The sequence below is a fragment of the Phasianus colchicus genome, chromosome 4 (assembly GCF_987193195.1).
Source record: "Phasianus colchicus chromosome 4, bPhaCol1.hap1.1, whole genome shotgun sequence".
NCBI classification, from domain to species: domain Eukaryota; kingdom Metazoa; phylum Chordata; class Aves; order Galliformes; family Phasianidae; genus Phasianus; species Phasianus colchicus.
The window spans coordinates 53345396-53363960 of record NC_143439.1 but is presented as its reverse complement, the minus strand read 5'-3'; positions in this window follow the sequence as shown (position 1 = coordinate 53363960).

Sequence of the window (18565 nt, the reverse complement as noted above, 5' to 3'; positions counted from 1 at the left end):
TGAATGCAATGATGAAGCAACCTCTCTCTAGAGGTTTTAACATTTTTTCAGTGAATTTGGGTTCCTCAGGTTTTGCTTGTACAGAGTTCATTGGGATTTAAGTGGTTCTACTGAAGGAGATACAATATAAAATCTAGGGAATCAGAAGAATCAAAGAAGAAGAAAAAATGTAGGGCAGTTTCATCTTTTATTTCTGTCCAGATTTCACAATCTCCAAATCATTCTGGTCAAGCAGTAGGAAACTTTAAAATGTTTGTTCCCTGCAAAATAAGAGAAGGGCAAAAGATCCTCCCTCCAATCAAAATGAATACACTAATAAACTCAAGAAAAGCAAGAAAAAATATATTATGTTTTCTGGTTAAAAAAAAAAAAAAAAAAAAAAAAAAAAGCTGAAACTTTATATCTAAGTTCTACAGTCTTCTGCCTTGACCTGTTTGTTTTGGTTTTTATTTTTAAACAGACTCCAAGTCACAAAGCAATGCTGCTTCTTACACACTCGTACATCAGATCCTATAACCTGTCATATGTAGTCAATCTTACTTTTCCGCTTATAGAGTACCATCTCATTCATTAATATTGTCAATCTATGCTTGAAGATAAAACTGAAAGCTCTAAAACTCAATAACTAGGAAGAGTCAGTCGATTTATGTCAGTTCCATGAATTTTTTTCTGAGGCATGATTCAGAGTTTCTGAATATTTGCATTTGTTAGTGCTTATGATTACTACATGAGTACTTAGCACTGCACTTTATACTAATATACTTCATTCTGTTTCTGTTATTCAGGTCTTCAAGATAATCTTCCTCTCGTATTACATTTTTATTTCCTTCTCTTCATTGATAACACCTCCAATCAATGTGTTACTAGCAGAATTTTAATACATCCCTATTATTTGTGTAAAGAAGACTAACAACAACATTCAATGAATTTATTCACACGTATTTCCAAAGATTTAAAGCTGGATGAATGTCCCTTTCTCTTTTTCAGTTAACAAATACAGTATTCCGTGCAAAAACTCCCATCCCAAAAAAAAACCTGGCTAGTTTAGAGGAAATTAGATATTGAATAAAATCCTCCTACAGCTGCCATTTTGTCCCTCCATAGGAAGATAACACTGGCTTTTATATGTTTCTGGCATGGTTTATCCTGTTTTTGTACTGTCACTCTATTATTTATTCTGGAACTCAAAAAACATGTATCAGAAGGTGGTATATATAGAACCACTCAGGTAACACTTTTTTTCTTCCTATAAACATTGTTTATAGGACAGTGTTTAACTACAATTCCACATAATAATGATCCAGATAGTCCCGTTGTAAATCTTTACTATCATTCAGTTGAATGCAATGTTGATTAGTGCAGAATCTATTCTATACATGTAGATGAATGAATTATATTCATGACCTACATGAAAATTTTACAAAATTTCTAGCCTGACAGTAAATAAATGCTTTCTCAGAATGTCATGTCTATTATCTCTTTACTCTGAGTCTCTTTATTCAATTGGAAATTCACATGATACATGGTCTACAAGTTTTGTATCTATATTCACAATTTTAAAAGTGGACAACTAGGGGGGGGGAAAAAGAAGCTACCTTTGTTTCTTACATAATTTGTATCAGACCTTGTTAAAAAGGCAAATATGACATGAGACAGCAGTTTTATTTTTTTGCAAATTAATAAGTAAACAAAAAATCAAAATCTACAGCAAATTCAACTTACTTAAAAAAAAAATATATATCTCTAATTGCTCTCTTTCTTACTACCTTTTTTTTCTTTGGAACAAACATATTTTTCAAAACAAGCACATAAATTCATGAAGAGTCTGTTGAATGGCCTTACAAATACCTAGATTATGCTTGTGGTTGCAAATTATATAACATTAATCAGACTTGCCTTTCTTGTATTTCCTGAATTATTTGCTTAGATTTATAAAAATGCCAGGAATAGCACTTAGTAAATACAATACTTTCATAAAGAAAAACAAACAAACCAAATCTAGCATATTCCCAGCTTAAACAGAGAAAAAGGTTTTGCTTAGCAAAAGTCCTGTTCACTTCTTCTTTAAATCAGCTGAAAGTAAGTGCTGTCAACTTGGTAGTCTCTGAAGAGAATAAAAATATCTTCAGCCCTCTGATCATTGGGAAGATACAAAATGCTATTCTTATATAATAGGATTATCAACAAATGAATAATACAGAGTATTTATAAGCCATGTTCTGCTACCAACTAAATAGAACTAGGTTGATCCCATCAGTTTGCTAGCTCAAGAATACTGTCAATCTATACTGTTGTCATCAGGAATCTCTGCTTTCCCTTGAACAGCCCTTCACTGACAGAGTAATCTTCTTGCTAATTTTTTTGCAATCTGTTTTTGTATTCTAGAGTTCAGTGTGTTGCATGTTTTAGAGAACAAGATGAAAATTGTTATATATAATGCAATTATACTTTTCTTTTGATATGCTTGTGTACATAATAGGAAGTCTTGGGGATTACCCAAAGCTACTATTATTATTTGTCTAAATAATTTGGCTTATTCTCCCCCCATAGTTACCTTGGTTAAGCAAGGTAAGAAGCATTACCAGGACAACACAGAAAAAGAGACCATATATAACATATGTAGATTAGGCTATAAAAACACATACTGCAGTCAAGAATGGTGTTGGGTTATAGTCATGGATTACACCTGACGTCTCTGCTGGGATGGTAAAAGGAGCTCAGAACAAGTTTGTGTTAAGCAATCATCCAGCTAAACAACCTACAGGTTCACTCAAAAGTTGATTTAACTCTAGGACATTTACTTTAAAACTTGAAATGAAATATCTGAAGTTGATTGTGTGAGTATCCCAACATAGTCAAAAGTTCTATGTGTTATAATTAATTTAGACTTTTGTCTTAAATGATTCCCAAAACCAAACAATGCCTTGAAAACTCATACAAAATGTCCACTGGAATTAATGATAATATTTTGTTTGTAAAATTACAAAGACCAAGTTTTTAATTTCTCAGAGCAGTCACTCTACAGGCATACACTTACATTCAGTATTCTGACAACACACCTAATAAACAAAGGAACACAATACTTGGTTGTTTACCTAATCGTTAACCGATATTTCATCTTAAACATTTCAACAAAATGCAAAAAAAAATGTCAGCACTGCCTATTTAAATGCAGAAAAATCTCAGCTTCATTATGACAGCATTCTTAAAATCATTCTATAAGAAAATCTTCTAATATTTGTCACTTTCCTCTGACACTATTTTTACCCTTCCACTGTCTCTCTGGATCCTAAGGTTGAGAGCAGTATTCTTCTTCAAATGGGGAGACAGTGGGAACTTGTTGTAAGACACCAGCAGCACATATTGTTTTGGGGGAAGAGAGTTGCTACTGAAGTAGGTAAGGTACTGGTGAACTGGCTGCTTGCCAAGTTAAAACAAGATAGGGAGATTAGGGAAATTGATACTGGTCCTGAGATCTTACAATGCTAGATTAATTTTTATTAGTAGTGACACAATCATATTACTGACTAGGTCATTAAGTAACATTTTTTTTTAATCTACCTGAGTGACAGGATATTTTGCCTAAAAAAAAAAAAAAAAAGAAAACAGAAAACATTTCAGTCCTGTGATAACCGGTGATCAGAATTTAATAGAGGGACAGGTCTTTACAAGAATAGATATCTGTTTCAATGAAGAAAATTTAAGAAACTAGATAGTACCTTCTTTTTGAGAGTAAAAGGGAAGACATCCTTTCAAAAAAAAGTCATCTAGAAGAATAACAAATTATTCTTGCTTTCTCAAAACCCTATTAGTTTCATATAAGACTAAAAATTTTTGTTAAAATAAAACCAGGCACAGTATTCTGTGTGTTGTCTGCTTGAAAGCTACCTAACAAGGGATCTCAAAAGGTGTAAGCGGATATAATATGTATTTCTGGTGACAACCACCTAGTAAGATTCATGCTATATTAGAGTAGGATGCTGAGCACTACCTAGAAGAAGCTATCTGTGAATAAATAATTTTTTTTTTCATCTTTATCCAAAAATTTTCATAAGTTATTCAGTAATGTATAATGATATTATCTGAGCAATGCTCACTAAAAATAAAATCCCAAGCATTTGCATTTTCTTTTTTTTTCTTCTCCATCCTTCATCTTGGCTTTTATTCTTTTTTTTGTTTGTCTACTGGCTTTCCATGAGAGTGATTTGTTGTCTGCATTATGTCTGCTTATAACCAGACTCTGAAAAACTTAGAATCATGAAGATAAAATCCATAAATATATTAATAAGAATAAAAATATTTATAGTTTGGGAGAAACTTTGGCTTTTGCTTATTTAACAACGGAGAAATACTGAATAATATTTCACTTAAAGAAAGACATTTCTTATTAATTTATGGTCATAAAATTTTGCAAAAAGCAAAAAAAGGAAATATACAGCTGTTCCATGAAGTTGAGTCAACTTGATGCTGTTGGATTTTATTTATATGTTAAACAAACAACAATATAATTCAGGAAGAAAAACAGACCAATGCTAGAAGATGAAGAGTGTGCAGTATTTACAAGCCATTGTATTTGTTAAGTTTTATTTGACAGAGAAAACTGAAGCCATCACTGCAAATTCAAAAGCTAGAGAACTAGACATTAATGCTGACATGAGATACTATGTAGTCTACTCCACAAAGGAAAAATTCTTCAGAAAGAAAAATATTTTCTGCAAAGTCCCTCTTCATTTTTCCTTTCTCTTCTGAAAATGCTTTAGTAGATCTATGGTGTTGTCTACTTACACTATAATACCTGGCTTTGAATTGAAAATTACTTGCTTAAATCTTCAATGTATCACATATATACATAATTAAGCCCATAAATGACGTGTATTCACACAGTATATATGGTAAATTTTTGACTAAATTCATAGCCATTGCATACCAACAATAGTCCTTTGTGATCATTAAAGCTGGAGGGCATTGCTCTCCAACTTATAATTCAGAGTGGGAACTCATGAACTAATGCCCATATTTTAGAAAGGAATCTGAACTATAATGACTCTGAATTAGCTGCTTTAATGCATATCATGCATTTAGACTTTAGATGCTTTTAGACTTAAGATCTCTAAAATAAAATATATATCTTAAAATATCAGCAAATATTTAGGTTGCCCATGTCATGACTGATTGATTGATTGATTGATTTGACCATTGGTACAGTCTACACTGGGAGAAAAGAGAAATATTTTTTCACTGAACAATCAAAAGTATGCTTGCCTCGTGCATAAGTTCTTCATTCCTTTTCAGATCAAATAAATTTATAGATAATGCAGATGATTATAGATAATGCAGTGACCTTTTGCTAAGCAAATGTGAACTCTTATTTCTTTCTCTGGAATATCTAAGCAAATATTTGTGGTATCAGTTATACAAATTTGCTTATTTACATGACCTTGTCAGAGTATATTTACATCTTCTTTTGGAAATTGACTATTTGCAAGGAAATGTAGGCATTTTTCTGATAAATACAGTCCCAAATACATTCCACATTATTCTGTTTGGTTACTTAGGTTGCACTACCTGTTATTTTTAATTTCAGAGAAAAATATATTTTTCATCTGTAGTGTCGAGGTCAGGAGATACAATGCGTTTGTGTGTTCCCAGCCATTCCCTGTGCCTGTAACAAATAATTTTCAATACTTGAGCCTTCAACCTAATAGAAAATAAAAAATAATTTGTAAAAAGAGAAATTTGCATTGAATGACTATGTATTTTAATCTTTATGGTAAAACCTAAAATTACATTTAGAGATGAAATCAGCACATTCCTGAACATCTTTTATAACAGGGTGTTTAAGGTTGGAAGGGATCTCCAGAGGTTATGTAGCCCTAGACACTCAGGGATTCTTAGACCTGGATGCCCAGCAGATGGGATCTTCACACAATACAGCAGTGTTTTTAAAAATAAGATGTTAAGAGCATCATTTTATGTAGGTTTCTCCAAAGTTGTTACCTCATATTTATTCTCCTGGAAAATACAACAGATACAAAGATCACAATGACACTATTTTATAGAGCAAATTTTTAGCTACCTAGCACAGTTTTTCACCATAGTTGACACCATTACCATGAGCAATGAACAAGAGTCTGCATACTGAATGCATAAAAATCTGCACCAGAGTTGACTCACTACTTCTGCCACCACTGCTGAAACACACCACTCACCACCTCACTATGCTCATATCCATTGCTTATTATTCTTAAATGCTCTGCAAGCTTCAATAAATGTCAATGTATGCCAGTATTTCCATTTCCATAATTCAGTGACACATTTGCTTCCCATAGACTTCCAAGTGAGATGCCAATTCGTCAGACTGCCTCTCTGCAGTCATCTGTGGAATGGCAACAAAATGTAAAGGAATATCAGTGGGAAAGTTCAATCTTTATAGGCATACCACCAACATCTACTTCTGACATCATGGCCCAAAATAATAAAATAGGAGGCATTACTTTTGGAGCAGTTCTCATGTATTAATTTTGTTTCATGATTCATGAATGAAGTGTAAGGAGTTCTACTTGTAATTTACATTTATATTGAAATGAAAATTAGATATATAATTTTTTTCTTCTTATCTTTTAATATTTTCTGAGTTGCCCAAGATATTAATGATCTAACACTTTACAGAGCATATTCCTGTAGGAAGGTAAAAGGTGACATAAAATACAAGCTCTATTGAAGGAAATCTTTCCAAGATTTTGTGCAAGGTGAGGGAAAACATTTCAAGTCCTCTGTGTGTGTATATCTAGGTCATTATATTTTTTTGTCTTCTGTTAGTGTCACAGCTAAACATACTCATAATCCAGAGAGACATTATCTAGATATAACAATTTAGAAGAGATGTAAGACAATCTTGAATAGCATCCTAAAGGATATTAAGTCAGACATTTTAAGTGGTTTATGGAGATTCATATAGGAGAAAATGACTGAGCCCTCGGTGATGCCATTCACCTGAGACACATTAATTATAGATTTCTTGTCAGTCAGGATTAATGTATGTTTAAGCATAGTATAAAAAGAGGTGGTTTGAACAAAGATAGAAAAAAAAAAAAGTAGCTTTTTTGCTGAACAAGGGGTAGCATAAGAGAGATCAGAGTCTCTGTGAACTTACCACCTGTGTTATATTTCCCTTCCTCTAGAACATGTGCTGACTTTAGGAAGGTAAGGTAAGAGAGACAGCAGAGAAGTAACAATCTATTAACCCATTTCCAGTAATTCAGGTAGAAATAAAGAAGCATAGGACAAAATATTCTTTTCCTGGTGTTACTTACTATCTAGGTCAAGCATCTGGCATATCAACACTAAGTAGTATCTTATGTCCCAATTAACTAAGCAGACGTAAAAAGACAAATCACGTGTTGGCTTATAAGAAGGTATAAGAGCTGCTTAGATATTCATTCTGTCCATTCTGCACATTCATCTTTCACAGTTGCCATTTTAGTTTCTTCAAGGCTTGGCTTGCTACATGATACTTAGGTGAAAAGGAATTAAAATATAAATCATTTTCCCTTCTGTTTGTGACACCTTCTTAAACTGACATAACCTAGAAGATTTATTTGTGGTAAAGAGTGCTGTTGAAAATAAATTACTATTTATGCCCAAGGTCAGAAGGACCCTTTGTCTCCCTGTACAATATACAAAGATGACACAATGACAATTATCTCCATAGGGCTTCTTTGACAACTTGTTTCTAGTGGTGAACAATATATTATTATATGTCCAAAACAATACACTAAATTGACTGCAGGTCCCCAGAAATTGTTTTTTGAAAGGACGATGCTCTCATCACACAGTACAATGCAGACACTGAAACTACACACGTTAAGGTTTTGTGCAATTAAATTAGAATAGATTAGATGTCACTCATGAATTATCGTCTATTCTTCTACAGTAATTCATTTAATTGGCTGCAATGATCAACTCTTAGGTTTCTCATCTCTAGTGAATTTGTACTGCCCAGGAGCAGACTTTGCAGGAGATATATCAATTCTGAACACTTTTCTTCTTCACTCGAGGTTCTCAAGTGATGAGAATTAGTAGCAGTCACCAAAAACATAATCAAAACATTTTTAAAAATATTCTTACCTTCTATTCATATACGTTACTCAAGCTAAGTTCAAAAGCCATTTTGTATTTGACAAAAGAGTCATTATGTAGAACTTACGAATAAAACTCAAAGCCTACATTTGTTTTATAATTGTTTGATTTGGACCCTTTGTAACTTTCTAACACAACCTAGTCACAGTAGAAACGATACAGACATAATCAGTTAAAGCTCTATGAATCACTTTCTGCTTTTTCCTTATCAGGAAACAAAAACAAAACAACCCAAGAAAAGAAATCAAACAATAAAAAGAATAATCTACAGATTTAATCTAAAATTCCAAAGAAGTCTTGTGGCCCAGAGAAGGTGATGTACAATAAAGATATAATAACAGCAATAGATACACAGCAGGATCAAGATCTGACTTCTGAGTCCTCGTCCCACTTCTATCACTGATTAAACTTGTCAAGTTGTTTTTTTTTTTTTTTTTTTTTTTTTCCACAAACATGAGATGGGCTTGATACTGCTTTAAAATATTAAGTGAATGGGCGATGAACTGGGAGATCTGACTTTTCAAATCAAGTTTTGGATTCTGTGTTAAATGTATTATGAACATTTATCTAAACAATGTTCACAAGGAAGAATTGTATAGAAAATACCATTGAAGACAGAAAGGAGACACTACTTGAAAATTCCCAAATTGCATCTCAGAGTAATTTCTTTAGGTTCTACATATCTCTGTGTATGAAGTTTGCTATGCCAAAAATCATACATTAAAAGTGTTTGCCCTCCTAGTAATAAAGTCTACACGTATGTTAGCTAAGCTTCACAGATAAAATTTCCCAAAGGGAGAATTTTCAGAGATCTCACTTTCTCATGTCTTTTCAATCCCAAAATAACTGATCTTTTTCCCCTGCCTGTACACGGCGAACCACAGAGCAAGATCAGACTGGATTAAATAGCCATAAAATATAAAAGTCAGACAAGAAATTACCTTGTGTCTGCATAGAGTCAACAAGATAGAATAAAGATCTTCACATACCATAGGCATTTATTTTAGTGGCTGTATAGTAAAATATAAATTCTGTCTTTGAGATTTACTTATTTGATATGTTTAAGCTGAGATCTCACCTGCATTTGCAATGATATTCATTTCATCACAACATACCATATAAAGCTTGTGAAGGATTACTCCTAACATGCCAACTCCTGAAGAATTTTTAAACATTAAGTCCTCCAGACATTTCTCTTAGTTTTTAAAATTTAGTTTATTGATTTCAAGCATTGTTTCTATTAAAAACAAACAAACAACAACAAAAAACATAATCCAAAAAACAAAATTATTAGTTCTATATAGAATTATTTTCTTTTAAAATCTATCTGAAAAAAAAAAAAATCCTTGGAAAAAAACATTTTCAATTCAAGATAACCTTTTCCCTTGTCTCACCATTTTCCTTTTAGGCCTCAGAGAAGTAAATAAAAAATCCATTTTCTTCATTTCTCTTTAATAGCATGTGTTTTGAGATAAAAAAGAAAGAAGAAAGAAAAAAAGAAAAAAAATGTTGAATTTGTGAGAAGAATCACTGTAAGAAATGAAGTAGATAGTGAAAAAAAATACCCAGAGGACAATAAAATTATATCACCTTCACCTTCTTCACCCCCCAAATAAGTAATAAATAAATAAATCATACCCTAAGAACAAATCTGCATAAGCTTTATACTAATTCACTGTCTACATATATGTGATCAATGGCTGTAGTGAACTGTTTGTGAATGACAATGCTCTGCTTAATGGAGATGAGTAGACACATGTTCAACACATGAAATTATGTGTGCTTTGCTGAGTAACCATTGAGAAATAATGTTTTATTTAAAGTTGAGAGGAGAAAGAATGCAATCCAGTTAATTAATGTATTTTTTTTTCAACATGGTACTGCTTAAATGAAAGAATATTAGTCAAAACACATCAAATTCTGGTGAATTACATTTAACTCCATGTCAGATCTTGACCTAATATTCTTTTATATTGCAAGCTGTTTAGGAGTTACTGCAAAAGTACTTGGAAAGTGGAAAGCTGAGCACAAATATAAGCTTTTATTTACATGTAATTGTTTTATTCAGTGTAGAATGTTACTGTTTGCATTGTACTATAAGCAATGAAACTTCTTTGAACAACTCATTCCCATGAAATGACATTTATAACAGATGGGAATAAAAATAATGTTTTAAATGTGGAATAAATATTGATGTCTCTGAGCACATCATGAGCATCCCTTAAAAATCAGCCTTCAGCAGAGTAAAACAATTTTCCTATTGATTTGATATTTCTACATTTGAAGAAAGCATATCTTATGTCACTCTTACGTAGTGATGTACGGTGTCACCTGATTCTAAGTACAATTAACAAAGTGAACTTTTAGCATTCCTAACACATATTTGCTATCTGTAATTTTTTTAATTAAATAAGTAGGAGGCCATACTCCATACTTTAACAGACTATGGAGTACAACACACGGTTTACAGCCATCACATACTGCTAGAAACTTGGAGTTATTAACTTCTGCAAGTAACTTGAGTTGCTCGACTGAATAAGTTTGGTTGGTTGTTGTTTTTTTTTTTTTTTTTGTCGTCATTCATTTAGCATTGAATCAGTCTACAAATACATTATGATTGTAGGCTATTAATGTGTGTGTATTACTAAAAAACATAAAAAATTACAAGTTTCTACAACTTTCAACGTGTTTTAAATGAAAAAATGTATATCACTTTACACACAGACAGTTGCATCCTGAACATATTCTTTGATGGGAAATTGACATGTCACCACGTCATGGACTGCCATTTTGACTCTGGCTTATGGTGGTGACACTGTATCTCATCAATGGTAATTATGTGATCAAGAAAACTGTCACCTCCAGCATCATATTAATTCAGTAGGTCCTGACAGCCTTGCATAATATTTTCATTCTGTTCCTGTGTGTGCAACTGTGGGACACACCCTGTGCAAACTTTGCAGTATTCCAATGTTGCTACCATAGTTTCCAATGTATTGAAGCAGATATTCAGCTCCATACACAGTTCCCTATTTGTAATCTGCCAGTTTGCATGGATGAGCTGATAGGGATGCTCTACATTTCGTGCTGTGCATGGTTGTCTAGAGTGTGGCCTGTCTTTCACATCACTGTCACCACTGCTGAAACATACCACCCACCACCTCACTGTGTGCACATCCACTATTTGGACTTCTTAAATGTTCAGCAAACATCAATGGATGTCAGTGGGTGCTATTTTTTTCTGCATGGAGGAATTCAATGACATTCCTTTGCTTTATATGCCCGTCCATGTCAGACATCATTTTGTCAGATACCCTTCTGATGCTATCTGTTGCATGGCAACAAAACGTGACAGATTATTGCCAGGAAAGTTCATACCACCTGCCATACCACCAATATCCACTCCTGATGTTGTAGACTAACATAATAAAATAGAAGGCATAACTTTTGGAGCAGGCCTTGTAACATGAGTATAATCACTCCTACTACAGATTACTTTCTATTCTATGGCTCCTTGCAATAACTCTGTTATGAAATAGCATGCTGACAGCTATGTGCTAAACGTCTGATCCATACAAAGGCATTAGCTGCTTTGCAGCCCTGCAGGATAGCAGTGTATCTCTCAATCTAACACCTGCTTAATGGACCACAGGACATCTGTAAATCTTTTTACTGACATATTCTGAAAAGGCTGCCTTAGTTTGTAAGCGGCAATGATGCCGGTCTTACTGAGATCAAATTGGACCTTTTTTACCCTACAAGAAAATAAAATCGGATGTATACAAATTCTCTTTGAAGCGACTGTTGATGTTTCTCAATACCTGCAGAGAAGATTAAATTAGTGACCATGGAATGTGTTTGGTTTTTTTTTTACCTCGGCTGCAAATAAAGCATGCAGGATGTAGAAATCTCCCAGTAATTCTCTTTATCTTGGGAATATCTGGTAAGGAATATATTTATAAATGAACTACATATTTCTCCTTGGTATGTATATCTAATATGCAAAGAAAGTGAGTTAACACCTTAATTTTTATCTACCAACAATTTTTACACTATTTTAATATTATTTCCCTAGCTGATGTATATATTTTTATGCAAATCCTGGGAGTCCTCCTGTTTCAAAGATAGAAGTCTTCCCAGATCCCTGATATCAGGACACCCTCTCTAATCCACATGATGCACATTGTTTTAGAAAAGATTATCATATTTTCATCTACTTGTTTTCTATTCTAACTTAATACTCAGCTCATTTTCTCTTATTCTCCATTCCGTTGTCCTTTTTCTCTTTGTTATTTCCCTCCTTGTCATGGTTTTATGATTTTTTGGTTATTGGTATTCCACATCATAACATGATGTAGTGCATTGGGAGTTAAAGAGTTAATACTCCTGTTCTGGGCACCTGTCCAGAAGAGAAGAACTACATTCCCCAGAATACTTTGCATTCAGAGAGGAGATATAACCTCTGGCAAGGTCACCTGATATCCCTTTTTTCCTTCAGCTCTCCTCCTTGCTGCTCGCCCCAACTGCACATCTCACCTCAGCATATGGTGAAGCCTTCAGTTCTCAGACATTCTCTCATTATATCTGATTTATTAGCTACAATTTTAATTGTACTGTATTATATTGTACTATAGTCTGTTATCTTGCATTCTGGTTCCATATTTAGTAAATTAGTTTGCTTCTCCTCAGATCATTGCCTCTGTTTTTAATTAGTCAGGGTCCCCTGTTTTCCTTTTCTGGAGGTGTGGATTGGCGAATCCCTACGCCCCACTAGTCACGGAACCCGGCTGAACCAGCCCATAAACTGTCAACACCTCCTTATAAAAGATTTTTGCCAGGTGCTAGTAATACTTAGAAACATTCCAACTAAAATGTGCTTTAAAATATATGATGATAGTGAATAATATATAGCCTACCAAAACTTCATTCATAATCTGACAAAGTAATTACTTAGTCATACTGCTGTTTCTTCTTTTTCTCCTTCTCATCTTATTTAAAAATCTTCATTTTTGTGTGTGTATTTTTTAAAAATCTGTCCCTTCTCTGAGTACACAAATGGCTTATCTGATCACAATAAGATCATAATTCTAAATTAAGTGTTATTTGCAAGTATACTAAATTGCAAGGTTATAAGTAGGCAGAATAAAGAAGGTAGCACTATATACTAAGGTGTTTAGGGAAAGAAGAGTTTTATTTATCTGAAAGTGCCTCACAAAGAACCCATAATGATTAATAGCAAATATGAAAACATGGAAGATCTAAATAAATTAAATACTTGCTTTCATAATATGAAATTCTCCTGAATCTGCAGATATACAAAATAGAAGTCAGCCATCATGTAAAACAAGAAAAACAAAACAAAACAAAACAAAAAACTATATTCTGAGTGGTTACAAGGGAAAAGGTAAGAAAGAGGAGGCATTCCATGTGAAATAAATAAATAAATAAATAAATAAATAGTGATACAGAATGGTAACATGGAGTGAAAAGATAAACATGAATTCACTTCCAGTTGCACATTATTGGACAAAAGTAAAATAACAAATTCAATAGTACAACAAGAAAGTGTAGAGATTACAACCTGTGATTAAGATAAGATGAGGATAGCCAGTGGAAAATAGGAAGTGTCAACTCAAACATGGCCTTACTCAAAACAGAAAGATGAGGTCTGTGAAATATATAGCTTCATGCTCAGTAGGAAGAAATAATAATATCACAGACATTAGAACTTGGAATGCGATGGCAAGTATACAAATGGCTCTTATAAGCTAGAAAATGTTAACAACAGGAAAGAAAATTCTGATGTAGATTAGGCAGAAAAAAAATAAATAAATAAACAATGTTGGAAGGTGTAGAGAAGTGTAAAAGCTGTTGGTATCACAGGGGCTTCAGCAAATGTACTCACCATCAATGGAGATATCAGGAAAGTTATGGCAACATTTAACAATCAGGTCATTTAATTAGAATGGAAGTGAATATTTGCTGATAATAGACAAGCACTCAAGATACTAATAAAACTGGATGATATTATGTGCAAAGCCATCACTTATTTCTCAGAGTTGTTCTTTATCACAGACTTTCAAATCAAAATGAAATAAGGGTCACAGCTTAGTGATGAAAAATTCCACAAATATGTAAAGGCTTAGCAAATAGATGTCATCATGCAAGCTCTGTGGAAATATAAATAAGCTGAAAGAAATAGTTGTGAATATATTGTGAATATATTGAAGAATATCACATTAAGTGTTATTAATGAATTCAAAGCAATTAAAAATGCAAAATATATGTTTCAAGGTGAAAGAGTATGAGATGAATTTACAAGAAGTAGATGATGTTATTTTATTTTAGTGAAAGTAAATAAGTCAAATCCATCTAGAATTTAATACAAGATTAGATTTATTATCATTGAATACATTCTTACCCAAACTGTCAGATGATTACAGTAAGGTTATGTCATTAACGAAATGGCTGTAGAAATGTAGAAAAATAAAATTCTCTGTTAGAATTGCTGCACTTAATAATATTAGTACAGGTTTCTCAGTTCCACTTTTAAGTTCAGATCTATATACAATCACTTATGTAAATGCATAGATAAATTAACATAGACTGTTAGATTAAATAAATGCATATATCTACATGAATTTAATAGAAATTAGATATACAAAATGATTGCATATGAATCTAATCTTTTTTTCCACATTTTTTTTTTCTTTTTTTTTTTTTCTAATTTCTGTTCATTTTAAGCAGCATTCAAGTATAAAGTGTAAAATTAGATTTTCAGATAAAATACTTTCTTTCTCTTCTGCACATTCTCGATTCATGTAACATTTTGTATCATAGAATCATAAGATCGTAGATTGGCTTAGATATCTGCCCTCAAAAAACTTTATTCTTATATAAATATTATATTCTCCTTACATTTTTACATAGCAAAAGAAGGCCCTTTGTGCATCCTGCTAGAAAGTTTAACGGTGAATGTTTAGAAAACTTTCCAACTGCATACTCTTACTTGCAAATGTGAAAATGCATTAGTAATATCAATATAATGAGGCAAGAAGAGAAATAATAAGATATCGAAGACATGAAAAAAGGAACATATAGTCCAGCCTTTGTATTTCCCATACAAATTATCTTGATTCATTCAGAGAATAACACAGGAGTCAATTTGACAATCATTTCAGTGCCTTGAAGTGAAAAGCTTTTACAGTATTAATCTTTAACTTTTAATCATCAATCCTTTAACACTGAATGTGCTCTAATTCAACTGTAACCTGCTTACTCAGAGGCCAAAAATGAACATGCAGATGAAAAGAATATGAGCATAAATTTTTCCTTCGTATTCTCTAAGTTAGCATTCTACACAAATTCTTTTCCTTCATATTTGTTCAGTATAACATCAGTGTCCATATCTTAAGCTAATCTAGCAAAATCTCGTGCTTAGGTATTTATTTAAAATATTTAACATATCAAATTAAATTTATCAACAGAAGCACTGAAGTTAAGATGACTTGCTTTTGTTCTTGTGTGTTCGTTCCCTCCTTTGTTGATTCATTATATTTTTATTTTCATTAGAAAGACATCTTTTCTTTCAAAATACTTTCTAACGTACCATTTGTTCAAGTTCTGTCTTGAGAGTACCCTGTCCTTCTAAAACAATGTCCTAGCCAGCTGTTATTCTATTTATTAACCTATTTTTCCCATATCTAGAAGTTAAAGGAGAACAGACAGACTCGTGAATCTGAAATTTTTATTCTAATGATTTCTGCATCTAGATACTATTCTAATATGTTCATAAGTCTTTAACTTTTCAGAATTCCTCATATATGGTTATTTAATATTAGGAGTCCTTTTTTACTGTATAAATTGTATGATCCTACACTAACATTGCAGCCTAGCTGGATTAGTACATTAAACATTTTGAAAACACTGTCTAGCACTGTCAGTCAGCAAAGGAAAGTCTTAGGACATCCTCATGAATTCTCACAACTTCTAAAAAAGAATGGCTTCATTTAAATTGCCTGCTGAGAATAACTCCTGAATCTCCTTATGTGCTGAACTGTGTTAAGTAATTATTTGGGAAAAAACATATTGGCACATGACAAACTTGTGCCACATATTAACAGCTTACCACTACACCTGATCAGGTTTCATTGCCTGAGAATATTCCAAAAGCTATTTAATTTAAGAAAGATACAGCTTCAGTATGATTCAGTTTAGTTCAAAATATTGACTTACAGACATACTTCTGTTTTAGTATCAGTTAGTTGGCTGATTCGTTTCTTTGCACTACTTTGCACTTATTTTTGGAAAAGTGAAGTTGCTATTATTTCTTTATGATTCCTTTGTTTTGTTTCAACTAATACTTCATTAAGACTGTAATATCTATGAAAACTTGTATTTTCAGTGATGCTTTCAGTATCTAAATTTGTCATGTCTCCGTGACTTTTTCTTACAAATCACTACAACTGTATCAGCATTTCTCTTTGTTCTTTATTTTATTTTCTTTCTTCCCATGAAAGATATCCCATACATGTTTTCAACTGTAGCTTTTTCCTTCAACGCATCTGAATTTTGCTTAAGTCTCTTCCTGTGTATACCCATCCTTTCCAGCTGTCCATAAATGGGAATTGTTGATAATTCATCAGCTTTTTGGCTTGATTATTCAGCATGACATACTTTATTGAATTTAACAAATATTTCTGGTGAGCTATGTTTCCATGATAATGGAAATTCTATTGATACTGTGTTTATTGGTGTGTCAAAATTCTTGATTTGGTTAATTGCATGAGGAATAAATGGGTTTTATGATCAAGTGGTAAATTGGTTTTCTCGTTACTTAGTTTTAAGAAAACAAATTGTGATGCTTCAAGGTACCTTATCACAGTCTCTTTATATTACTTTTTACAATCCTACTGGACTCAGTCTTTTTTGCTTATTATTCTGTGAATAAGCTGTCAGTATTTCCTACATGTAATTATTCACTTGCGTACAGTATGCTTTACATCTTTCACTTTTTTAGGGTAACTAACAAGGCATAGTTATAATGTACACAGATCTATACAAATTAAACTTTTTTTTAAAGAAAGAGTATTTTGAAGGCACAGCGGTGGCTAGCTACTCTTCTGGGGATGGGGAGTTGCAGAGGCTTCTCATGGGAGTAACAAGACATGGTATTGCCAGACGAGGAAACCCAACACCCAGGTCAGTGAGCAGTGTGGACTGGGGACAGCCCAATCCTTAGACACTGCACACACACAAGACTTTAGTAAACTGATAGTTTAATTTGGAAATAAGCTGCTTTCTATTAATAGTTTTAGCAAAGTGAATCACTCAGCCCTGCAGGCTTTGCTTGGATACCGTGGAATAAAAAAAGTTTGTCAAGGTCCCTGTGCCCAGCTGCATATGTAATTGTGGTTGGCTACAAGCTCCCTCTCCCTCAGAGAAGAGTTGGCCCCCACTACTCTTCTCCCCACAGTGTGTCCTAGCTTTTTTTTTTTTTTTTCCTCCTTATGCTGCTCCTTAGTCATCCCTGTTCAAGGCTGTTATGATTCATGCTACTCTTGTTGATCTTCATCAAACTTCTGTTGACAAGCATTAACTCCAGGTGGTCTCCACCTATCATTATCCAGCAACTGGACATCAAAACACTGACTGTCACTATATTAAGCTCATAGTCTGTCCAGACTTAAATCTGTCTAACAGTTTGGACATTCAGCATAAATATAGTTCCTAAAATAATATTTAATCTAGAAGAGATAAATGAAGATGAACATGGCAGAGATCTTTAAAATCAATAATGTTGTGGAAAGTTACTTAGAGATTGTTTTAAAAATATTTATCCACTGAAATACAATAACATCACTATGGTAAGACAGCCAAAAATATTTATCAAATTTTACTGTCTTGATCATCTGCTCTGCTTATAATAGAAATTAGGTGAAATTATCAACATAAAATATTAGCTGTTGCTTGGACTAAAGCTGCTGAGGGGAGATACAAAAGAATGGTTTTGTAGCTTTCCTTTTTTTTTTTATCCTTTACATCTTTTAATGATGAGAAGCTCTTCTTCAGAAAAGAAAAAGAAAGAAGAGATTTTCTTTGCAAGCAAGAGCTAACTTATTATAAGTTGCTGTTTTAAGTGCATCCTGTTGTTAGGGTAACTAAAGTTCTAAAAATACTTTAAATAAAAAGGACATCACCTTAAAAGCTTCTCAAGTAGTCATAGCAACAGTATTTTTTAGACTAAAAGCAGTTCATAGAGGGTCTTTTTCCCCTGACCTTAAGCTTTTAAAAAATTATGTTGCCAATTTCTTTTAAGAATTTAAGAATATGCTAAATTATCCCAAAGTATTTTAGGCTACACTTAAAAATAAAAATAAAAATATCACAATAAATATATATTTTGGAATTGTTTTCAAGCGTACAC